The sequence below is a fragment of the Propithecus coquereli genome, unplaced genomic scaffold (assembly GCF_000956105.1).
Source record: "Propithecus coquereli isolate 6110/MARCELLA unplaced genomic scaffold, Pcoq_1.0 Scaffold305, whole genome shotgun sequence".
NCBI classification, from domain to species: Eukaryota; Metazoa; Chordata; class Mammalia; order Primates; family Indriidae; genus Propithecus; species Propithecus coquereli.
The window spans coordinates 1,221,345-1,248,616 of record NW_012148675.1 but is presented as its reverse complement, the minus strand read 5'-3'; the positions used below and the strand labels follow the sequence as shown (position 1 = coordinate 1,248,616).

Here is a 27,272-nt window from a genome sequence, read left to right as displayed (position 1 = left end):
TATAGATTATTTATGCACTTGCTTAGCAAGCTTTAGGAATTTATGTATCTCTGCATTCATGTCTCCTTTGTGGTTGCCCGTAAGTTCTATGGGTGTCTGTTTCTTTGTGTGTTAGGTAGTTGAGTGAATTACTGTTTACAATAATTTACCTTGTCTTGAAGTTATTTTTGACTGGCAGATTCGTAGGGTATTTCCTCCTCCCCCAGAAACATGAGTTCATGAGCAGAAGCCAAAAATAAGGTGCTCGACCTTCGTAATCCGGACCCTGGACCAAACAGAGCAATAGGCACACCTCGAGATGTCGCGGGACTCACAGCACAGGACAGCTAGAGCCCCAGGAAGTTGTTAGTGCGCATGTGTCGGTCATCCGGAAGCTACTGCAGTGGCTGCCGGGAGTGGGGAGGAAGCCGGGAAGTAGGCATTGCACGATTGGCTTCATTTCTGTCGGATGGTTTTGGGGTCAGCTATGGTGGGACTTGGGGAGGCCATGTAACCGTGTCAGCTGCAGTTGCAGATGCAGTTAATGCTGCATCCCTGTCGAGGTCCAAAGAAATGAGTCTGGAGGAACCAAAGGAAATGACCAGAGAAGACTGCAGAAAGAAGGAGTTAGAAGAACAGTGAGGGAAATTGGCAATACTCCTGCAGAAGTTGATGAAGAAGGAAAAGACATCATCCCTCATATTCCTTAGTATACTTCTTCAGTGCCTCGGTATATAGATCCATCAAAAAGACCTACTTTAAAGCACCGCAGCCACAACCACAGAAACAAAAGCAGTACAGCTCATCCAGAGAATGGTGCAAGAGGAGTGTCAATGAGAATTCCGTAATTACGAAGTACCGCAAAAGAGCACGTGAAAATTGTGGGACCATGACACACAATAAGAAAGACTGAGAGACCCAGGCAAGTTAGAGCCAAATTTACAGGTACTAATATAGCTCCAGATGAACATGTCCAACCTCGACTGATGTTTGACTGTGATGGGAAGAGGGATAGGTGGAATGGCTACAATCCGGAAGAACACATGAAAATTATAGAAGAATATGCCAAAGTTGATCTGGCAAAAGGAACATTGAAAGCTCAAAAACTCCAAGAAGAATTAGCCTCAGGGAAATTAGTAGAACAGGCTAATTCTCCAAAACACTAGTAGGGAGAAGAGGAACCAAATTCTCAGACGGAAATAATAGTGAAGATAAGGATGAAGATAAATATGCAGATGATATTGACATGCCTGGACAGAATTTTGACTCTAAGAGACGAATTACTGTCCGGAATCTCAGGATTTGAGAAGATATTGCAAAATATTTAAGGAATTTAGATCCAAATTCTACCTACAATGATCCCAAAACTAGAGTGATGAGAGAGAATCCTTATGCCGATGCTGGAAAGAATCCAGATGAAGTGAGTCATGCAGGAGATAACTTCGTTAAATACACAGGAGACACCATTTCAATGGCTCATACAGAGTTGTTTGCTTGGGAAGCCTATGACAAGGGACCTGAAGTGCATCTGCAGGCAGATTCTACAAAACTAGAGTTGTTGTATAAGTCCTTCAAAGTCAAAAAAGAAGACTTCAAAGAACAGCAGAAAGAAAGCATCCTGGAAAAGTACAGTGGCCAGGAACATTTGGATACCCCTCTACCTGAGTTGCTTTTAGCCCGAGCTGAAGAGTACGTGGAGTACGCAAGACATGGGACAGTCATCAAAGGACAGGAGCGGGCTGTTGCCTGCTCTAAGAGCTCTATAAAATGCTCTATAAGCTCTATAAAAATGCTTTTTTATAAATTAAAAAATTTATATTTCTTTAATTTATTTAACCCAGTATATCCAAAGTATTATTTCAACATGTATTTCTATTTCACTGGAAATAGAATTACTAATGAGATATTTTACATTGTTTTTTTTTTATGTTGTCTTCAAATCTGATGAGTATTTCACACTGGCAGCATATCTCAATTCATATGGTAAATTGTAACAAAGTGAAATGTAGTTCTACCAAAATAATAAAGTTATGTGTAATGCAAAAATATTTTACATTGCTTCAGTTTTTAAATTTACATCAATAAAAATGAAATAAAATTAAAAATTCAGTTCTTCAGTCATTCTAGCCATATTTCAAGTGCTCCATTGCCATATGTGTCTGGTGGCTCCTGTATTGGGCAGTGGGTGGGATATAGAGTATGGGACTCTGCCTCCAGGGCATACCTAATTGGAGCAGCAGCAGCCATTAACCACCACTGAGCCAATCAGATTCTTCCCCCCAAGATTTTGAATTTTGAACTGAGATACACAGAGACTGGAGACGTTTGCTACTGAGTCATGTTAGTGGCAGAATTCCAAGGGAAGGTTTGTGAGCAGCTGTTGCCAGGGTCCCCAAAGCTTCCTTAGCTTCTGTTCTTCATGGCTGGTTGTTCAGTTCTTTGGATTTCTTGAGAGAGCCTAATATATTTCCAATAAGTTCTTTTTTCTTGTGCCAGCTGAAATTGGTTTCTGTTCCTTGTAACATTAATTTAAATAAATAGATAAAAATCTTAGCAAATAAATTTCCTTAAGAGGAGATACATTAAAACAACATAATTATGCAGACATGTATACATTTATGCAAAACTGCTTTGACTACGTTAGAAAACTCATAATTGTCCAGGGTGTTATCAACTCTCAGCAGAATGGAGCAATAATCATTCAAAACATTGATACAAAAAGAGCATTTATTTGGTTTTGGAATGCATTTGTGTGACTTGGGGATGGGGAGGGGCAGAGCAAAAACAAGATACAGCTTCCTAATTGTTTTACAGAGAATTTAATCAGCATGAATTCTCCAAAAATGACGTTGATCACACAGCAGGTGCTTGATAAATGCATGTTGATTAATTGATTTAGAATACACCAGCTGTCGGTGAATGAATGTGATCCACAATCAAACCATTTGACAGAAGAAAGCTAGGATGGCTTTTAAAATTAGTAACAACATTGAATTCTACATGCAAATAATCCAGAGACGGTGTTGCCGTCTTTAGTTCCATTCCTAGATGAGAATAAGATAATCATACTCTGCTTTGGAAGGAAGCTATTTAGTGTTCCAGGCTGTAAATTGTAGGTAAACACATTCTCCAGTCATTTATTCCCGGTCCTGGGTGTGTATCTGGAAGGCCTTTCAGTTGCAGATACCATTTGGGGGGCTGGTGTTGTGGGGGAGCACATGCAACCATAAGTGATCTCCCCTGATCCTAGGGAGCTTCCATTTTTTCTTTTCTTAACATCAGATAATCAACATTCAAATTTCACTAGGTTGAAAAACAGAATTAAAAGAGGATTTCAGAATATCAGGCTTAAATGGGTGGAGGTGAATCTAATCAAGCCTCTGAAGTTACTACCAGTTTACAGAAAGTATCAGATAAAGAATGCACACACGAAATCAAGAAGGGGTGGGGGGAGGAGGAAAGGTAAAAACCTACCTAATAGGTACAATGAATAATATTCAGGTGATGGACACGCTTACAGCCTTGACTAAAGCATTATAAAGCTAGCCATGTAAAGAAAACATTTGTACCTTCTTAATATTTTGAAATAAAAAAAAATAAAAACATAAAGAATGCACACAGGGATACAATCAGCCAAATCCATGATATGGAAAATTCTACAGAACAAATGACCTGGCTTTTTCAACAAATAACACATTCTAGAATTATTTTGTAATTCTATAGTTACATTGGAGGATGGTGTCCTCTTGTAGACCATTGTTTTAGGCTGGGTTCCCTAGATACAAATTTCAAGGTGGAGAGTTGCATGCGGAAGTTTATTGGAGAGAGACCTCTGTGAGGAAGTGAGGAAGGTGGGATTAGACCCTGAAGAAACTGACCCCAGTTAGGTTCCAGGGGTGGCTTGGGTCATCCTATGGGGAGTTTTGGAGCGAGGATAGCCCTTCAGAGTTGTCCAAAATTGAGGCAAGGGCGATGGGCTATGTATTCCTGCCCTCGGCCAGGAATCCCTCCTGCCCTCATTTGATATGGGCTGCCTCCTATAGCTTTAGGAGAAGCAGTTCCTTGCAGGCAAGGGGTGTTGCCAGGGAGAGACGCAGCTGTGAGACAACAGCAGCTGAAATTCCTAGCAGTTCTGAGATTAGGGTGTTGGCCCTGAAGAGGAACTCTCAATGGAGAACAACAGTATCCATTACAATAATAAGAAACAATTCAATCCTGAGATTAGTGACACTTAGCTATTATTCAAACCATAGTTTGCATAATATCATGGATATTATATTTATAAAATTCTAAAATATCATTACCATAAAAGTTCTGGCATCTGATATTATACACAATATTTGATATTTTCTGATATCAGGTGTTCTATATTTTGACATAGGAAAATAAAGCACTGTGTTATATTCACTTGTTAAACCCTTTAATTATACTACCATTTTTGGAACGCTTTTTGGGGGACAGTTTCTTTGGCTCTCAGGCTGCCAAATTTGTCTTCCTCCCAACCCACTGGCCACTCCTTCTTCATGTTCTCTGATGACTTCTCCCCATATCTGGCCTCTGAATTGTGGAGTGCTTCAGTAGGCTTAGTCCTCAGACCTCTTCTTTTTTATTTTTCAAAAAAATTTACTTTCATTTTCTAAATGTTCTCATCTAGTCTCACAGCTTTAAGTATCATGTATACCTTGATGACTCACTGATGTTTATCTCTTCCTTGAACTCCAGGCTGGCATATCCAGATGCTTATTCAATGTCTCTACTTGGGTCATCTATACACATCTCAAACTTAACATGTTCAAACCAAACCTATTATTTTCCCTCACTCCCATCCCCTGCAAAAATGCCTCATCCCACAGTCTTCAAAAATCTCCACAAATAACAACCCTACTCTCCCAATTGCTCAAGCCAAAAATCTCAGACTTGTTCTTGAGTAATCTAAAGAAAATTTCAGACATTATGCCAATTCACTCATAGATGCTTCATTATACATCTATAGGTGATAAGGACTTTATTTTTTTTTCACATAAACACCACAGCTAACAAAATTAATGTAATTCTTTAATATCATCTAATACCTGGTCTATATTCAAATATCCCCAATTATTTTAAAGATGCCATTTTATAGTTGTTTTGTTCAAATTAAGACTGAAGTAGGGGACAAAGTCAATAAACAATTAAATATAAAATATTTCAAGTGATAATCAATTCTGCAGAGTAGGGGGTAGACAGTGCAAAGTAAAAGGGACTATTTGATTGGCTATTTAACCCAGAATTCAGGAAAGTGCTTCATGATAAAGTGACATTTGAGCAGAAATTGGAATAGTGTTTTAAGGAGAACATGACCAATTGTGTCAAATGCAAATTGTGTCCTTGGGTACCTTGACTAAAGCTGCTTTTGTGGAATGGTGGAGGCAAATGTCTGACTGGAATGGCTTCAGGAGAGAAGAGGAAGATGAAGTGGAAACAGCAAATATAAACAACTCTGTAGAGAAATTTTCCACATAGGGAAGCTAACAAGTGGGGCATTGACTAGAAGGGATACGGAGCCAATGGATTATTTTTTTTCCAAATGGGAAATATTATGGCATGTTTGATATTAATAGGAATGGTTTAATAGGGTGAAAACATTGATGATGCAGGAGAGAGAGAGAACAATTACTAGAGAGAGGGCCTTGAGAATGTAGGAGGGGATGGAATCCAGTGCACAACTGCAGATGGTGTCTTTAGACAGGAGCATGGATGGTGTATCTATAGTAACAGGAGAGAAGGCAGAATGTGTGGGCCCTGATGCTTGTAGGTCAGTAAATGTGGTGGGAGTGGTGGAAGTTGTCTTAGTGAAGTAGGAAGCAAAGTCGTCAGCATAGGGATCAGGAGATGTTGGAGAGTTGAAGAGAAGAAAAGCAATGAAATAGCCCCCTAGGACAGTCAAGATGAAGTGGGCTAGGGAATGTACTGGGACTCTATTAAAGGCCCATTCGAGGCTGGGGCCACGAATTTGCAGTGAGTATCTTCTACATGGTTGTTTATTTTTTTCCCAGTCACATGTAGCTGCTGGGTGTGACATAGGAAGAGAGTTGGATTTAACTGGGCCTGGAGTTTGGCCATAAAGTACAGTGAAGGGGGAGAGAGGTAAAGTGTTCGAGAGTGTACGCAAAAGAGTAATTATAATGATGGACCATGAAACACAAGCTGGAGAAATAGAAAAGAGAGAACACAAGGGGGGAGTTACGGGCAGTGAAAACATGATAATGGCCTGTAGGTTTCAGAGGAAGTGGAAGAAATGTGGGAGTCAAGGAATAGTGAGAGTGAGCTGGAAAAATAGAAGGTGGTGGTAATTTAAGCCTTAAATTAGGGGAATTGGGGAAATATGCAGTCTTATGTACTGACAGTGGTAATGTAAATTAGTATCACCTCTTTTGGGGGGCAACATGGAAATATCTATCAAAATATTAAATGCCGTTGGTCTAGCAGTTCTTTTTCCTGGAATTCATCTAACAGTTATAGTTGCATATTTGTGTAAAAGATAGCAGTGTGTTCTTTGCAGTATTGTTTATAATGAAAAAATACTGGAAACAACCTAAATATCCATCAATAAGGGACTTAATAAATACTGATAGAACTCTACACTGGTTTACTGCACAACCATTACAAAAGAATGATTTAGAAAATCACCACTTTAGGCTGGGTGCAGTGGCTCATGCCTGTAATCCCACCACTATGGGAAGCTGAGGTGGGAGGATCACTTCAGGCCAGGAGTTTGAGACCAGCCTGGGTAACATAGCAAGACTCTGTCTCTATAAAAATAAATAAATAAATAAATTGGCTGTTTATGCAAGGACACACAGAGTGGTATAAGGAACATTGGAGATTCAAAAGAGGGGAGGATGGAAAGGGATGAGGGATGAAAAATTACCTATGGGGTACAATGTACACTATTCAGGTGATGGGTACACCAAAAGCCCAGACTTCACCATTATACAATATGTAGATGTAATGGGATTCAACTTGTACCATTAATTCTATTAAAAATAAAATCAGCTGGGTGAGGTAGCACAAGTCTGTAGTCCCAGCTACTGGGTAGGCTGAGGTCGGAGGATCGCTTGACCCCAGAAGTTCGAGGCTGCAGTGACCTATTATCACACCACTGCACTCCAGCCTGGGTGACAGAGGGAGACCCCATCTCAAAAAGAGAAAAAAAAAAGAAAGAAAAGAAAATCACCATTTTAAAATCCCAATGTAATTGATTCAGGCAAGGATCATCAATGGATGCTAAAACCATTGAGTGAAAGGTGGTCGGGAAATGGGATATTCACACTGCCTCAAAGAATCACCCCACAGCCTATTTTTTTAATTTTATTTTTCTTTCCTCTCCCATTCTTTTTGCAGGATTTAGCCTGCAAGCTTTTAATCACAAAGAAGGGTGCCTTTACACTGGAGAAATCTAGCAGATGTTATCTGAGCCGAATGACCATTAGCATCACTAGCAATGGAACAGACTGGCATTGTGGGCTTTCTGATGTGATGCAATGGGAAGTATAACATCTATGATATTCTTGCAAAAAATGTTTCACTTGAATCTAATAATGATAAAACAATTAGATAAATCCAGAATGTGGGGTATTCTACAAGGCAATTGTCCGTATTCTTGCAAAATGTCAATGTCATGAAAGACTAAAAAAAACACAACAGCAAGGGACAATAAAGAGAGTAAAGAAACATTTCTATTATATGCAATGAGTGAGACTTCGATTGAATTCTAGATAGGAAAAAAAGCTATCCAGGACATTTGGGAGATAATCAGGGAAATTTGGATACAAGTTATATGATAAACATTATAAAACAGATATTAAATTTCTTGAGTCTGCCAATGGGACTTTGGTTTTTTTATTTTTTTGAGACAGAGTCTGGCTCTGTTGCCCTGGCATCAGCCTAGCTCACAGCAACCTCAAACTCCTGGGCTCAAGAGATCCTCCTGCCTCAGCCTCCTGAGTAGCTGGGACTACAGGCACCATGCCCGGCTAATTTTTTCTATGTATTTTTAGTTTTCCAATTAATTTCTTTCTATTTTTAGTAGAGATGGGGGTCTCGCTCTTGCTTAGGCTGGTCTCGAACTCCTGAGCTCAAGCAATCCTCCCGCCTCGGCCTCCCAGAGTGCTAGGATTACAGGCGTGAGCCACCGCGCCAGCCGGGACTTTGGTTTTGTAAGAAAGCGGTCCCCAACCTTTTTGGCACCAGGGACTGGTTTCATGGAAGACAATTTTTCCGTAGACGAGGGGCGGGGTAATGGTTTTAGGATGATTCAAGCGCATTACATTTATTGTGTACTTCATTTCTATTATTATTACATCATAATATATAATGACATAATTATACAACTCACCATAACGCAGAATCTAATGCTGCCACTGATCTAACAGGAGGCGGAGCTCAGGCAGTGATGGGCGTGATGGGAGGGGATGTCAATACAGATGAAACTTTGCTCACTGGCTGGCTGTTCACATCCTGTTATGTGGCCCAGTTCCTAAAAGGCCAAGGACTGATATTGGCCCAGGAATTGGGGACTGTGGTTGTAAGATGTCCTTGTTCTCAGAGAAGCATGCAAGTGATAAATTACCATGCTGTCTGCAATGCGTTTCCAAATGACTCAGCAAAAACAAAGAGAGAGAAACAAAGCAAATGTGGCAACAAAATTTTAACCATTTGTGAATTGAGATAAAAGATACAGGTGTTTCTTATGCTATTCTTTAATCTTTTTCTGTAGGTTTGACATGTTTTAAAATAAAACTTTAGGAAGAAAAAAGTAACACAGAGCTATGAGCACCGATCATTATGTTAGTAGCACTGGAACCAAGATTTTCAGCATAAGTGAAAAGAGATGGAAATAAAAAATCAAACCAGCCACATAAAACTCTGCAATCTTAAATCTGAACAGTCTTTTACAGGACCTGTAGAGTCCCTGTGGAGAGGAAAATGAAATCCCGCTACCTAATTTTTCTGTTGGCCATATTTACATAGTTACAATATGTAAATGATTGTTCACGATTTTCAATTTTTAGCAGTCTAAGAACAAAACAGAGAAAACTCAAATATGGTCACCAGTGAAAATAGAAATGCCCACTTTGCAAATGTGAAAGTAACGGTATAAGCACAGAAAGCAGGAGGAAGAGGGAGAAAATGGAAGAAGAAGGAAACTTATCTAATGCAGTGATTTATTAGTAAATCAAGAAACAGTAGTAAAGGCCCATTGTTTAGAATTAGAGAAGTAACCATTAAAAAGTCTTGGTAGAAGCTGGGGCGGCGGCACACGCCTTTAGTCCCTGCAACACCGAGGCTGAGGCAGGAGGTTCATTTGAGCCCAGCAGTTTGAGGCTGCAGTGTTATGATGGGGTGCCACTGCACCCCAGCCTGGCGACAGAGCCAGACTAGGTCTCTTTTAGAAAAGAAAAAAAAAAGCCTTGAAACAGAAACAGTTAAAAGTGGTATCTTCTGGGAAGTTCAATTCAGGGTGGCAGAGGGTGGGGCGGTTGACTATGTTTTTTCATTACAAGCCCTACTTGTTTTTTTCCATGTGTGTAATTATTGTGATAAAATGTTTTAAAATAAGGAAGTTCTAATAAGGAAAGGGGAATGGCTTACAATTCATAATGCCTGGTGATTAAATTATATCAGTTTTCACAGAGGTTCCAGGATGGGATTGGTTATTAGAGGATCTATCAGCAGAGGAGCCTCATGTAAAGGGAGGAGAGAGGGAAAAAGGGAGAGAGAAGATGGGAGGGAGAGGAGGGGGGAGAAGAGGAAGGGACAGGTAAAGAGGGAGGGGAGGGGGAGGAGGGAGAGGGAAGAAGGGTGAGTAGGGTAACAGGGCAATAAAAGCTTTTCAAACACAAGGTTTGGTTGTCAGAGGTAATTTTGAGCATAATGCAATGTATTAATCCCATTATCTATCCAACGGTGTCCCAGGAACTAGGAACTTGGACCAAAGCTCAGGGGAGCAATAGCTATTAATTTAGAAAAGAGTGAAATCCCTGGAGTCTCTGAAGGTGTGAGTTGCACAGAGCAACACTGCTCAGTAGAAGTCGGGAGGTGGCAGCGAACACTGCTATTGTCTTAGCAGACTAGGGACCCAGGCTGGATATGTGTACCCAGAAGAATCCTCCTGGGCGCCAGGACACTCCCTGCAGAAGCACATGAAGCACTTGGTGAATTGTGAGCGAGAGACGAGGCTTTGCTGTGGGTATGGGCTCAACTACAAAAATACCGTTGTCTTTTTAATTTTTTTTTTGAAACAGGTTCAGAAGGTATATACTGTTCTCTTAATGTTATTATAACCCATAGTAGCCACAGCCTGGTGTGGCCCATAAAAACATGATCAGTGCAGCTGATTTTATAGCAAAAAGCATTAAGGGAGACAAACAGCATTATACCATGATTAAAGATACATTTAAAAATGAAAACATAAATGCTATAATGGTAAGTCTCAAACATAATCCAGCAATGAAATAGAGTTTTGATTTGACAGAGAGGCAGGCATAAACCTTTCTGGCTGCAGCATTATGGGGGATAACATGGGATAGATTATATTATTATTCCCTATTATTTACTGCCCTCCCTAGGAAGGATTATATTCACTAACCCATTCCCATTAAGGTTAGCCTTTTGACTTACTTTGGCCTATGGAATGTGTGCAGAAGTGATTCGTGTCCCACATCCAAGCAGAAGCTTTAGGAGACATCTGGCAGTTCAGACATGAGGCCTGTATGTCCTACACAGAGGTTGCTCTTTCAGCCTCCATCCTGGAATGAAGATTCTGGAACAGAGCTTGTAACCACCATGTACAGTGGATGAATAATAAACCTTTGTTGTTGTCAAGCCACTGTGATTTGGGGGATTTTTTTTGTTCCATAACATAATGTAGTGAAAGCTAACTATCATACATCATAATCTTAAAATCCTTTTGCTACCAACACCCAGAAAAGCTAGTTAAATTATAGCAAACGTAATTTTAAATGCATAAACTCCTAAGAAAGTAAGGGAAATCTCCACAACCTCTAAATGCAGGGGATACTGAAACAAAGTATAAGCTCTTGATATGAGGCTGCAGCTATAAATATTATAGTAATAAGAAAAAAGAGAAATGTAATAAACCTAAAAAAATCTGGAAAAGAAAATGGGTAATTTCTTAAAGGCAAGTGAGAAAAAGGGAAATATTAAAAACAAAAGCAGAAATGAATAAATTGAGTAACAGAAAAGCAGAACATGAAATACATGTTCCCAGTGACTATACTTACTTGCTTAAAAATTGTTTCTAGAGTGACCCTCTTCCTGCTGTGGTCCCACTCTCTTACTATGAGGCTTAATTTCCAAACTGGCATGGGTTTGATGTTTACTCTGAGAAAACTAATACATTTTGGGCACATTAATAATATTTAACAACAATTAATTAAGGTTACATATAGAAACTATTTAAATTCTGAACAAATATTTATGTTTCCTTAAAAAATAAAAAAGAAAATATTCTCTCTCAGACACTCTACATCTTGCCCTTATTGTTGTCATGATCTAGGTCAGTGTTTTTCAGTTGAGGGTTACAACCTGCTGGTAAATCATGAAATTAGTTTAATGGGTTACAATTTACATTAAAACATAGAAAAGAATTTGAAAATATCAGAGTGCAATGCATGCAGTTAAGATAAGTACTGTTTCATGAAACTTTAGTTTTAGTTCTATAACATATGCGTGTGTCCTAGGGTGAGATTAAAAATGTATATTTTACTCCAGGTGGATTAGAGTCAAGTTTAAAAGTCACTGATTTAGGCCCTTGTCATCAAAGGTGAGGTTCAAATATTTCACAGCTGGTAAAGTTTGGGCATAGTCCAGTCAAAACTAAAGCTGGCTGCAATGTTGGAACCCTGGGATGCCAGGAGTTACCCCTTTTATGCTGGAGTGAGGGTCCCCAAGGAAGTGTCAGGATGGCAGAGGCAGCAGTGGGTTTGGGGCTTTAGGAGTGTATTAGTTTTTCATTGCTGCTGTATTACCAAACCTTTAGTGTTCTAAAATAACACAAATTTATTATCTTACATTTCTGTAATTCAGAAGTCAGGCACGGGTCTCATTGAGCTAAAATCAAGCTGTTGACATGGCTGTGTTTCTCTCTGGGGGCTCTAAGGAAAAAGTTTTTCCTTGCCTTATTCAGCTTCTAGAGGCTGCCCACATTGCTTGACTCATGGCCTCCTTCCTCTATTTTCAAAGCCAGCAATGTTGCCTCTCCCTCTGGCCCTTCTTCCGTAGTCACATCAACTCTTCTGATTGCAGCTGAGAAAGGTCCTCCACTTTTAAGGCTATAGAGCCTTAAAGTGGTTAGATTGGTCCCACCTGGTTAAGCCAGAGTGAACTTCCCATTTCAAGATCCTTAACCTTAACCCCATCTGCAAAGTTCCTTTTGCCATGTAAAATAACATTTTTGCAGATTCCAGAGGATTAGGGAATGGATGTCTTTGGAGACCAGTATTCTGCCCATCACAATGGGTATGGAAAGGTGTCATTATTTGAACGACCAGCACAGTCACACCTGTGCATACTGCCTGAGTGGAACTAAAGATAGGTCATCTGTGAAATGACCCTTTGGGAGTCTCTATGCAATACTCCATGAATGTGTCTTGAATGGTCACCCTATCTCCTCCAAGAGGAGAGAGGGGAAAATTTAAACTATACAAACTGATATAACTCAATCCACTGCTTTCACATCTTCAATATTTTCTTAGGAGGTTTAACTATGAAAAGGGTTTATCACCTCATACTCAGGAGAATTGTGCCCAAACTTAAGTATCTAACAGAAATACTCTTCTTTTTATCACAAGTGAAAATTTGAAATGTATAATATATGAGAGCTTATTTTATTATCTTTATAAATATTAATTTCCCTTAGTCATATAATATGCATTTCATAATGATGGCAAATGGTAGCTTTTAAAAAATGAAGTTCCAGAAAGCCATCCCGACTTTTATAATTCTAAACTGTTTCATAATTCTGGAAAAAAGTCTCTGAAACAGCATTTCAGAGTGGTACTCCACAAAACATAGTCAAATTAAAAGTGTCTGTGCACATATACATAAACCTGGAAAGGAGCAAATTTCATTTTAAAAAACTAACGTTTTAAGTTCATAAGATCTTTTAAAATTAAATGTGCTTTACTGGACAGTAGAATTTTGAAAACAATCTCTGAAATGATCTATGCATTCTTACCATTAGAGCAATCATTGTGCTCAGCATTGCTCATTGTATGTCTTTTATGTCAACTAACAAAATAGGAATTAACTCATTTTTGAGTCATTTAATTCCAGCCACAAAACCCCAGTGAACTCTAACAAAGCACTTGAATCAGTGAGGGTGGAGGAAATAGAAGTGAAAAAAAATTCCACATCAGGTATCAAATGATGGTAATGTGAGCCTTTTACAAATGCTTTTGGATATGCCTGGGTGGTATACAAGAGGAAGTTAATTTGGAGACATAACTCTATTATGCTGTTTTACTCAGTTGTCTGAGGACATCGAAGGATGCTAATTTATGTAGCTTTTATATTTTTGGTTGACTCATTTTTCTTCCATTATAAAAGGAGACTTCCTATATAATCAGTAAGCTGGATTTTTTTCATGTGAATCTCATTGGCTCTTGCTACTTAGACGAAAGGAAAGGTTTTTATTGTTGCTTGCCTACGCCCATCTCCAGTTTTGAAGACAAAATGTTTAATTGGAAAGATGGAGTCTTTTTCAAAATCTGTCCTTTTGTCAAGTTAGTTATCTGTGCATCTACCCCTGGACCTGACCTATGCTGTTCATTCTTCCCTATCTCAACCATCCTTGACTCCCTATCCTGGTCTTGTGCTGCTGCCATCTTAGCAAGCCTCAGCAGCAAGATGTCCCAAGAAATGATTGGAAAGAAAGTGATTAGTGCTATACACTTCTCCAATCACCCAGAAGTAATTTTCTATCAAATGTAATTGATTAAAAATTATTCAACATCCACCTCATTGACTGATAATATTATTGTACCAGTTATTTTCCTGTTGGCTCAATGTCACACTCTCCTTTCTGTACTCTATTTTATAACTGCAGGGCTAGAAGCCTGTATACTCCATTTCCCAGACTCCTTTACCAACAGGTTTAGCCAATGACAGTTACTGGTGGGACAAAAGCCATTCCGGTGTGACCGCACCAATGGTGGGGGTTGTCTTAAAGGCAGATTCCGCACTGGCCACAGCTAATCTCCAGCAGCAAATTCAGCTAGAGGGCTCCAGCCTAGGAGCTTTCTCATCTCTGGGCAGCATTCCTTCCTTTCTCTCCTTTTCTCCTCAAGCTCTTCCAACACCTTTGTAAACATTTCCCAGAATTAAATCCCTTTCTGTACAGTGGTTTCTGTTTTCCTTACTGGGCTGATTGGACTGATTATAGACCAAACTATTCCCATAGCTACCAGAGCTTTGGGAAGTCAAGATGTTTATAAATGAAAATAGTGTAACACTTCTCTGGAATCCACTTCTTCCTCCAAACTGTTACTGTGCAAGTTTTATGCAGTTCTTAGTCTAAAGCACATGAGGCTCTACCCAAATGCAATAGATTACAGAGTTTGGCTCCTGTTTCAGGAAACGCATGGGATACTCAGTGTGTGGTTTGGGCACCCTGGAAAGTGGCTATGGACAACAGTGGAAGTCCTTGGCCTTTGGGCTATATAAATAGCTAGGTTTATCTTTTGCTCAGGGATAGCTCAGACTGAGGTCTCAGACTCTGGTACTTCCTTGAAAACTCATTGAGAATATTTAGTAATTTGCAAGTTGGTCAGGCAATAGAAGGTTGAGTGGTAGTTTAGTTGCTCTCCTACCTAGGTCTTCTGATGTTTGACAACTGTGTCCAGTAGGACTATTTTGGCTTTTGTTTCACAGACCAGGAACTTGGATGGGAAACCCCAATGGGAATAGTGTTAATTAGGGTTAGATTTCCTGTGGGCAGTTAAAGTTACATTGGAGAGGTTCCCTGTGGCTGCCATAATTGCTGGGATCCTCAAATTCTCCACTCCAGGACAAGATGATGCATTTATCTGGGTTTTTACTTAATATATATCACCCTCTTGAGGTCTGCTTTTACCCTCAGGGCATAGCAAGGTGCTACATATTCATTCAGTCAGGCTTTCATTGATTCAATTAATATTAAATGCCTGAGCGGGGCACAGTGGCTCACTCCTGTAATCCCAGTACTTTGGAAGATCAGGCCAAGGCCAGAGGATCTCTTGAGGTCAGGAGTTTGAGACCAGCCTGGGCAACATGGTGAGACCCTCATCTCTAAAAAAATTTTTTTAAATTAACTAGACATGGGAGCGCATGCCTGTAGTCTCAGCTACTTGGGAGGCTGAGGCAGGAGGATCACTTGAGGCCAGGAGTTTGAGGCTGCAGTGAGCTATGACTGGGCCCCTACACCCCAGCTTGGGTGACAGAGCAAGACCCTGTCCCCCTCCCCGTTTTTTTAAATTTAAATGCCTATTTTATTCCCCAAACATCAAGATAACAATAACTTCTTCAAAAGTTTCAGAAGTTTATAGCAACAAATTTTGAACATTCTTTTTGTTTGTTTTTTGAGACAGAGTATCTTGCTCTGTTGCCCAGGCTAGAGTGCAGTGGTGTAACCATAGCTCACTGCAACCTCAAACTCCTGGCCTCAAGTGATCCTCCTGCCTCAGCCTCCCGAGTAGCTGGGACTACAGGTATGTGCCACCACATCCAGCTATCAAATCTGGTATCATAAATTATGAATTGGTGTGGACCGAGGTAATAACATTATATTTTACCAGGACGCTAGGCTAACCCTCTGTTACTGATCTGAATGAGGTAGCATCTCTTGTCTGCTTCTTCCTGAAGAGTTCATGAGTCACCTCTCTCACACCAGCTAGAGTGGCCCCCACCTCCAGACTCAGCATCTTCATAGGCAATTTCCTCCATGATGGAAAGTTTATATTTCAGAGCTTAAGTTTGAATTTTTATGTATCCAGCCAATCCAATATTTCAATGTTTTCAATATCTCGATTCCAGTCACAGGTAATTTCATTTAAAAATAGCTTTTGGTGTTTTTATATGAAGGCAGCTGACATTATTCTGAACTACTGAAGATTATGACTTAAATGATGACTTAATTTATTAAGTGATGAAGCTTTAGCATCAAATGAATGATTGCCCCAAACTCTCTAAAAATAGTACTTTGAGACCTGTTAATCATGAGATAATTCATTAAAATAATTCCTTGATCCTACTAGGTCATTTGAAAGTATAATGCTTTTCAAATGTACATTTAAACTGCTCCTATAGAAACACAAGAAACAATATATGCAGGATTATTACAATAGTATAACCAATAAATATTAAAGTTTTTTTAAAAAGGAGCTGGATGTGAAGATTACATGTAAAACTGGTATATACTGAAGTGAACATTTTTTAGCAAGTTTAAAGTATAATTATAGTAATGGATTCAGTAAAATGGATTCAGCATCTGAATCCAGCATCTTCAAAAAGCAGGTCAACGTTTTTTGTTTTTTTTTTCAAAAAAAGGTGGGGGTAGATGGGAGGGGAGTTCATTTTCATTTTTTTTTTTTTTTAAATAGAGTCTCACTCTGTCATCCCAGGTAGAGTGCAGTGGCACCATGAGAGGTCACTGTAACCTCCAGCTCCTAGGCTCAAGTGATTATCCTGCCTCAGCCTCTAAGTAACTGGGACTACAGGCGTGGACTACAATGCCTGGCTAATTTTTCTATTTTTAGTAGAGATGGGGGTCTCACTCCTGCCCAGGCTGGTCTCAAACTCCCGAGCTCAGGCGATGTTCCCACCTCAGTCTCCTAGAGTGCTAGGATTACAGGCCTGAGCCACCTTGCCTGGCTGCAGTTCAATGATAGAACTGTAATTTCCATACTAGAGTGCTGATTCTATTCTTAAAATTCTCATTACATTTTTTTGCAAACTCTTCTTAATAATTTTTTTACCCATGATCATTTTTGATATAATTAGCTATAATTTGTACATGACACAACATTCATGTCCAGTATTTAAACCAAATCATTTATTTAGTTTTTAAAACAAACCAGCAAAAATTCAGTAGGGTTGGATGTGAAATTACAAAGACAGAACTAAAAGCATGTAAACAAAGAGAACCAGCAGCAACAAAATGCCAATGACAGGAAAAACAAACACTTCTCAGAACGGCAAAGAAGGTGTCTCAGACAGGAGGTAAGTATTAAACCAAAAATGCAATTATACATAACTTTGGAGAAGTAAGCAGATACTGATTCTCGGTTGTCAAAATACTGGCAAGTGGAATTTATGCATAATAAGGAAACGTTTAGTGGTGAAACATTCTGAGTTTTTAATGTAACCATACTGATTAAATTTTGTACTTTGAAGCTGTATTGTACAAAATGGTAGCTACTAGCTACTTGTAGCTTTTTTTTTTTTTTTTTTTTTTTGAGACAGAGTCTCACTGTGTTGCGGAGGCTAGAGTGCCGTGGCGTCAGCCTAGCTCACAGCAACCTCACACTCCTGGGCTCAAGCGATCCTCCTGCCTCAGCTTCCCAGGTAGCTGGGACTACAGGCATGCGCCACCATGCCCGGCTAATTTTTTCTATATATTTTTAGTTGTCCGATTAATTTCTTTCTATTTTTAGTAGAGACGGGGTCTCGCTCTTGCTCAGGCTGGTTTTGAACTCCTGAGCTCAAACGATCCTCCCGCCTTGGCCTCCCAGAGCGCTAGGATTACAGGCGTGAGCCACCACGCCTGGCCTGTAGCTTCTTAAATTTAAATTTAAATTAATTAAAATAAAATTTTTAAAAATTCAGTTCCACAATAATATGAACTTCAAGTCCTCAAGAGCCACACTGGACATGGAGACACATTGGACACATAGAAATAGAACATTTCCATTATAGCAGAAAGTTCTGTTGAATGACGCTGCCTGGAATATGACCAGTTGTGAGTGGAAGGGTCATAATTAAACTAAATTAAATTAAATATAAATTAAAAATTAACAAAAATTAAACATAAATTAAATATTAAAATGTAAAATTAAATATAGTATATAAAATATATAAAATTAAATATTATTCATCTGGCAGTTTACCACAACTAAGTTCTATTATCCAAGCCATGAGTTACTTCTAGAGGCAACATATACGATTAGATAAAAAAAGGGTCAAATTCCTTAATGCTTTTTTTCTTCCAAGAAAGACTTCCGTGGAATATTATTATCTACCAGCCAGTAAGATATGTAATGGCTTATTGTGGATATTATCTACCATCACCTAAGTAGTGCAATAACATTGTGAAAAATAAGTATGCAGCAACTTTTGGCTTGGTATAACATTTCAGATGCTGAATCACTAGGCATCATTTTATTCTTTCCATGATTGAGCAGAACAGCTGAGAAAAATAAAGGATTTTGTCTGCTTTATGTAATAGCACACCCAGACAGAAATAATCTTTTATAATGGGTTTGGCAGGCATTTCTTTAACATGTTGGGATAGAAAACAATAACCTTTATTAACAGTTCTTTACGGTTTTGAATTATAAAACATTTCTACTGTAATGTAAGCATTTATTTATATTCATTTTTAAATTTTAAAAATAGCATTCTTTTTGCAACTGCCTTAGGAATGTAATAATAATATTGAAATAGATAAAAAGCACTATATAGTTATTCTGGAACATGAGACACAGAAAATGATTGGATGTTATCCAGTTCTTTCATTAGCTAAACATAGCCCTGACCCTATAATCCAATAAAGATGTGATACACCAAAAAAAAAAAAATTTAGTAAGACAAACCTTGCTGTGACTACTAGACACAAAACAAATAAAATGTTCGAAAATACATTAAAACTTTAAGCCATTGAGGTCAAGGAGAATTTACCTTAGAATGGAAAACTGACAATATAAGGAAACTTATTAATAAAATAACCATATCAATTGACTAAATAAGAAAAATTACATGATTCTCTGAGTAAATGCTAAAAAGCCACCCAACAAAATTCAACAACCATTCATATTTTTGCTAAAAGCATATTACAATATAAAATTAAAATAAACACAATGAAGAGTATCTATTCCGAATAAAAAGTCCAATTATAGGCCAGGCGAGGTGGTTTATGACTGTAATCCCAGTGCTTTGGGAAGCTGAGGTGGAAAGAACACTTGAGGCCAGGAGTTAGAGACCAGCCTGGGCAACGTATTGAGACCCAGTCTCTACAAAAAATAATTTTAAAAAATTAGCTGGGTGTGGTGGTGTGCCTGTAGTCCTGTCTGTTCCAGAGGCTGAGGTGGGAGGATCCCTTGAGCTCTGGAGTTTGAAGTTACAGTGAGATATGATTGTACCATGGCACTTTAGCCTGGGTGACAGAGGGAGACTCTGTCCCTACAAAAAAAAGTCAATTATATCTAGTAAAGATGCATTTTTAATCATTATTAAATATTTAATATTGCTGGGTCATTATTAGCCAATATAATGAAATATGAAATAGGAAAAAGAGAAACAAACAATGGAAAGTCAAAAACAAAAATTTTATGATATTTTTCAGAATATAGAATTGCACAGTAAGAAGATAAAATTAAAAAAAATTAACTCGTAGTTACTAGAATTAACACAAGAATACAGAGATTAAACGTTAGCTTTGCAAAAGTCAGTATATTTCTGTAAAATTATCAAAACCCAGTTAGAATATGTGTCAAATAAACCCATTCCCAAGTAAAATTCTTTATAAGGAAAACTGCATCTTTATAGGGAAAACTGCATTACTGATTGAGAGATACCAAGGGAGACAAATAAATGGCAAAAACATGTTCTTCAGTCAGAACAATGAATATCATAAGGATCTTGATTTTTTCCCAAATAATCTTATAGATTTGATACAATTCTAATTAAACTATTATTTTTGGAGGCCTTAAGAATGATGATAAAACTCATACAAAAACCCCAAAATACCCCATGTTATCTGATAATAGAATACATTACTATGGTTTAACACAATGCCTCTGACTAATCTCCCCTGCCCTTCAATGCTAGTGGGAAAGCAAGTTCCCTAATATTTCTGGGCAGTGCTGAAGCAGGATCTTGGTATTAATAGATGTAGATTTCTTCTCCTTCTTCTTCTTTTCTTTTTCTTGTGGTCTGCCATCTGGTGGCCTGAATCAGCAACTACGTTTCAACTATTGCAAGAGGCCTGGAGTTGGTTGCTTGCTGCTGCTTTTAGTTAACAACTTTTCTGAATCAGCCAAGGAATTAGAGGTGAGTGCCTGGGTCAAAGAGCATTAAATGACATCTTCCAATCTTCCTTCCTTTCTGTATAAAATGATATGATGTCTGGGTTTGGCAAAAATGTTGCTAGTTATTGAAGCATGGTACTCCTTTTGTGTTATGTTTGCAAATTTCCATAACAAAAAAGTTAAAAATTAAAACAAAAAATCATTGCCCCTACAAGTGGCCAATTACTATATAAAAGAATCCCCAGTCTTATTAACAATTAAACAAAAGCAAATGAAAACAAGTAAATATTTTTTAACCTTTCAGAGCAAAAAGAACATTACAACACTAAAAGTATTTAGTGCTGAAGAGGTTGTGGGAAAATAAGCACTCAATCTTTTGGTGAGAGTTTAGGTTGGTACTGCCTTTTGGAGGGCGATTTAGTAATACCAATGGAAAATTTTATTGTTTCAAAAATGTTTCTTGTCCTTACACCCAGAATTCCACTTCTCTCTTATGAAACTACTTAGGCAAAATGAGAAAATACAAGTACATGGATGTTTATTGTAGCATTGTCTATACGAGCAAAACTTTGGGAATGAGTATAAATAAGGTATTCATTAAACAAGGAAAGATACACCATATAATGAATACCATGCATCATTTTAAAAGAACAACCTGTTTGTATGAACATAGAAAAATTTTCCTTGGAAAATTAAGTAGAGAAAACAAGTATAAATGAGAATGGCTTCATTTTGGTTAAAGAAGGTAATCATACGTATTAGCATGTGCATTTATAAAAATCTGGAGGCCAATAACCACACAATTACAGAGGTTTCTTTAGATAATAGGAAAAATGAGAGATTTTTACTTTCTTTATTGTGTAGTTCTGTAATGTTTGAATTTTTAATGCACATACATTACTTTTCCAACAGAAAAAGCAATAAAGATAAAATTTAAAAATAAATAAAAGTGTGCTTCTCTGCCATCCCTGAAAAAGTCCCATTATGAAGCCCAACCCCCACTATCTCCTGTGTTAGAACTGGTTCCCAGTCACACTCTGAATGTGAAAGAGGCTTTTTGTTTGAAAGTCTTGAGCTGGATGTCCTGGGTTCCATATATGAATCTCAAAATGCCTTTCACCATTTATCCCAGGACATTCTAAAAGGGACTACAACAAGTAGGACACTCAATGGCTTCCTTACTATCTTAGAAGGATAAAACTCAAACTAGTGGCCTCCATAGTAGGTGTACAAAATGATCCATTGGTGCTCAGGGAAAAAGTACTAGAACTGAAACCTAGATATTTTTATCTCATCCTTTGTTAATTTCAATTGTTGAGTTTTGTTTCTAAAGTATATGTAATTATTTTTTAATAATAATTAATTATTATTAATATAATACCTATATGAATTGTATATGTGTTACAATACAATTGTATTGAACATAAATAATGTTCATATATTAAGGGAAATGTTCAAAAATTTTTTTACTGATGGAGTATCTGATCAAAAAAGTTTAGGGGTCATTAATCTAGGCTACAGATGCTTTCAAGAGAACTAGAATCACAGCTTAAGTATACATAAACAGTTTCTATAAATTAGCTGTCCTACCTAAAGTCGATAATACATTAGCTAAAAGAAAAAATACTCAGAAAAATAGGTAGGAAAACAGAATGGAAGACAGATGGAAGACTCAACTTAGAAGGTAATAAAAGGTAAAAAGGAAGAGAAAAAGTAAAATGGATAGAATAGTTATTTACATATAGGCAAATCAAACAATAAAACAATGAAAAAACCCTAATGAATAAAGAGAAGTAAATTAAAAAGAAAGAATAATCCACAAAGAAACTGAATTTAGAGAACCACATCCTATCCTGAAAAAAAACAAACTGTCATACAGTTGGAATTTAGAATATACCACATCCATGAGGTGGGGTTGGGCCTTCTTCCAGCCCACCCCGCTCTCCAAAAAAAAAAATAGAATATACCACACCCAGAGCTCTGTATTCTCAGTGTCCAACAGTGTAATACTTCACACAAAGTATGCACTCAATAAGTAAAGAAAGAAAGAATTTTAGCTTATGGCATTTTATACCAAATGAATGTGTTTAGCCACAATTCAAAAAGCCAATGTATTTTTGTTACTTCTCTTCTTCTGTTTTAAATTGAGCCTTAATAGATCATAAGGAATAGAAAACAAAAGAAATTGAAAAGAGAATGGAAAGTCTGTGATGCTACATTTGCAAATGCAATAAAAAAAATCCAAAGATTCACTAGGAAAATCTGAAGATATGGCAGATAATTATTTATTTGCCAACTCATGGAAACATCCCTTTGCTGTTATATAAGCCAAATAACTGAGTAAGAATATTTGCAAACAACCTATAATTTAGAATTTCTAAAAGGTCTATCTATAGCCAGAATAAAGGCAATTAACAGGATTAAAGCAGTGACCTTTTTCCCTCTCTTTACTTGAAAGCTGAATTCATTAGTGATGTTTTATATGGTCTATAAACTATTTTTGAAAATAATACTTCTGTTGCATCAGTATTTTTAAGCCTATTGCTAATAGTAACTTTAAGCCATCTAATCTAGAATGTAAGCATGTTTTGTTAGAGTTAAAAACAAAACAAAACCCTTCTCTGCCAGTAGTCACACCTTTACCATCTCCCCTAAGGGCACTAAAGAGAAATAGATTAATTTTAGGCAAATATGAAGCACTATATACTCAGATCATTGTACACATATTAATCAAATATTCACTGAGGGTGTCTTAGTGACAAGCATTGTGTTGGTGTTGGAAATACATTTGTGAAATTAAAGGGCCTGCCTCCTCCAGAATCACAATAATTTCTCTAGTACTCCCCTGATTAATTTAGCAGTCTTCAAACTATCTGAGATATATCTGTACATGTGTATGGATGTGTAGATTCATTATTGTAAGACATTACTATGAAAAGGATAAGAATTACTTAACATTTGATTGTGATTATTGCAGGATGTACAATGCTTATTCTTAAAAAAAACTTAGGAACAAATGTTTTTAAGAACTGCATAATATGTGAGTCAGCAATTCCACTTTTAGGAATTCATATTCACAAAATGATAAAGATTAGCTGCAAAGATTTAATTACAAGGGTGTTCATTGTAGAATTATTGGAATTATTTTTTAAATAGGGCAAGAAACAGCCTAGATCAATACAGGATTGTTTAAATAAATTGTTATGTTCACACAGTGAAAAACTAGGTAACATTAAAAAGGATCGGGTAGAAGTGTTTTCATGGATGTGAAAAAATTTCCATGCTATGTTATAAAGTGAAAACCGAAAGTTACCTGTTGCTTAAGTACAGAAAAGTGCAAGCCCAGACTTTGCTCTGGGCCTGGGCAAGAGATTGACCTCACAGAGTCTCAGTTCTCCCGTCTGTTATGGGTAGAATTAGGTCCCCCCCAAATTCATATGTTGAAGTCCTAATCCTCTGTACCTCAGAATGTGACTATATTTGGAAGTAGGGTTTTTAAAGAGGTAATTAGGTTAAAATGAAGTTATTAGTGGACCCTAATCCAATATGACTGATGTCCTTTTAAGAAGAGATGATGAGTACATAGACAGTACAGAGGTAAGACCATGTGAAGACTCACAGAGAAGACGGCCATCTGCAAGCCAAGGGGAGAAGCCTCAGAAGAAGCCAACCCTGCCCACATCTTAGTCTCATACTTTTAGACTTCAGAACTTTGAAATAATAAACGTCGGTTGTTGGAGCCACCAGTCTGGGGTACTTTGTTATGGCAGTCCTAGCAAACTATTAATAATACATCATTTATAAGGTGGGGAAAATTTTAATACCATCTTTATTTAGCTCACGAGGTTGCTTTAAGTCAAATATATGTAATCCCTTTGTAAAGTGTAAAGCACCTACATAAATATGAGTAGTTGTTATTCACATGGTTCTTGAAAATCCTGGAGGAATGCAGTCATCTTGTTCAGACTGAACTTTATAACCCATTAGTAGGGCAGAGGCTCAGTACCAGTACAGGGGATAGGGAGAAGCAGATTTGTGTAGGGCTGCAGTAAAGAACACAAATGATTTGTCAGTGAAACGACAGGCAAAATAAAAAGAATAGTTCCTGGCCAGACTCAGTGGCTCATGCCTGTAATCCTAGCTCTTTGGGAGGTGGGAGGATCCCTTCAGGCCAGGAGTTTGAGACCGGCCTGAGCAATATAGCAAAACCCCATCAGGCGTGGTGGTTCACACCTGTAGTCCCAGCTACTCTGGTGGCTGAGGCAGGAGAATACCTTGAACCCAGGAGTTTGAGGCTGCAGTGAGCTATGATGACACCACTGTACTTCAGCCTGGGCAACAAAGTGAGACCTATCTCAAAAAAAAAAAAAGAAAGAAAAAGAAAAAATATAGTTCCTTACATCCATGCTGCAACTTGTTAAGCAAACAAACATCTAAAACTACGTATGATTACAATAGCTAATCTTTATTACGCATTTACTAAGTATCAAGCATGATTCCAAGTACCTTTTATAGGTGTTCCCTAACTAAATCTCCTATCGACCCTATGGCAAAAGTGCCGTGTGTGTGATTTTCCAAGATCATGCTTTGCATTACTGTGAAACACTGAAAACACTACTGACTGAATGAAATGACCTGTGGTAAAATACAAAACACACACCCCTGCCATCTTCTTCCTCTTACCTCAGCACATCCACATGCATTGCCCTAAGAGTGTGCATACTATTCTTCTGAGTTTGTGTTTATTTCATGGTAAGCATATTGAATATATTATCTCAAACCTGTGTAAGCATCCTGATTATAAGAATCACAAGTGGAGAATAAAAAGGAAAGCCTTAAATTTTAAGGGGAAAATTAAAATAAAATATTTTGAAATTACTGAGAGAACTTGCAGGCCTGAAGGAATCCACATTGCCTACATTTAGGAACAAAACTAAGAAAATAAAAGAAAGGAGAGCTTGTACCTCACAGTTATCTACTTCCAATGGAATTGAAGAGCACTTGGAAGAGATTGGAGATAAAGACTACTGCCAAGTAATAAGGAATGAAGTTGGATAGTGTCTGTGGCCTCCAAGCTCATTAGAAACCATACAAGCAGCTTATTTATGAAAGGAAGAAACTGGCAGAAAAACAAGGTGGGATTTCTATTTTAAGCTGGTTTTGAAGACAAACAGTACAGTAGATGACAGTAATCCACCTTGGGAGTCACAATATTTTAGCCTAAGAATGACGATGTCCTTCTTTCCTTTTACCTCTTCTCAGTAATCCAGAAACCACAATACTTTACCACATCCATTTCTAATAAGTGGCGTTTGGAGCATGGCTATCTACAATAGAAATAATGAACTTACTACCTTCCATTGAAAGGCTACATAGAAAATATAAAATGTCTATAAGCAAAAGATACAATGAATTAAATTAAAAGACAAATGACATCTCACTGCAAAAAATGATAAATATGTGAAGTAATGCATATGTTAATTAGCTCAATTTGACCATTTCACAGTGTATACAGACTCTCCTTAACTTGTGATAGGGTTATGGTTTCTATTGAATTTGTATTGCTTTCTCAACATGGTAAAGTTGAAAAATCCTAAGTCAAACGATAGTTAGAGACTGTCTGTACATAGTTCAAAACATGTACACAATAAATGTATACAATTTTTAGTGTTCATTTAAAACAAAAAATTCTATTTCCAAAAAGAAATAGCTTTCTGAAGATTAAAAACAAGACAAATGGCAAAAATGTCATTGCAATATATGGCAAAGGGTTAAAATTCTTAAAATACTGCATAAAAAGCTCTTATCAATCAGTTAGGAAAAAAATGCCAAATATTTCAATACAAAATGGTCAAAGAATATGAAAAAATAACACAGGATGAAACACAAAGGCTAACCAACATGAAACTGTTTAATTTCAATAAAGAAATGCAAATTAAAATTATGAATCGTTTCTAACCTAGTAGATTGGCAAAGACATTTTTTAAAAAGGTTTAAAAAAATCGACTCACTAACTTTCTCTGGAGAATTTAATCAAAGAAAATAATGAGACTAGGGTTCAAAAACATATGTGCAAGTATATATATTACACAATTGTTTATGGGTTAAAAAATTGAAGTAATTTAATATAGCAATTGAGGATTGGTCCAATAAATCGAGGTATGTATTCTTTCATTTAGCAATTCTGTAGAATCTATCCCTTGGAATAGTAAATAAAATCAACAGTTCTCAGAAACTCAAACATTTATTTCAGCAGTTTGTAGATGCAAAAAATGATGGAATAATTTACAGCACACACACACTCCATGGAGGGAGGAAAAGAAAAAAATCTGCACACTAACGATCACCTATATGTATCCAAATAAGATATTATGTGTATACACACAAATAAAAATATACTAAAGGGTAGTTAATAGAATACTATGCAGCTGTACAGAAAGCACAATTTTATATTTTTAAATCAAAAGATAAATATATATTAAGTGAAAAAACTGTGTAATTAATTCTATTTATGTTATATATATTAACTTTGATTTTGCCCTTGAACAGCCCCTAATTGTAGTTATCCTTATCTATGCATGAGAGATTAAAGACCCGCCCGGACATAGACGCAAGTTGACTTGCAGAGCCAGTCAGTCTTACAGAGCTACTTTGCTTGGCTTTGTATTTTCAGACAACCCTTTAATTACAAACACTTCAAGGCCAGCGGGTCTGAAAATAAGGGCTGCCGATACAGCGGTGAACAGCCTTTGAAGCCCTGTCCGTCAGAGGCCAGGTCACCGCTCCTCCTTCCATTTCCAAGCCTTGGCTCCCACGCACTTCTCAGGAGAGGGAACGTCGAGATTCCTTCGATAATCTACAGTCCAGGGCTACACTTCTGCGCTCACCTAGGACAACTCCGGGCCAATAGGCGGAGGACTATTTTTTTCATTCGCTACCGTTCTTTACCAGCCAATCAGAAACGTTCTTCAAATGTCTCCCTCCTCTGAGGTGCGCCAGACTCTGGGA

General features: G+C 37.5%; 1 pseudogene; it reads left to right on the top strand.

Annotated features, from left to right (window-relative positions):
• The first annotated feature begins 354 nt into the window (after positions 1-354).
• Positions 355-27,253, top strand: LOC105814755 (annotated as a pseudogene).
• The last annotated feature ends 19 nt before the right edge of the window (positions 27,254-27,272 follow it).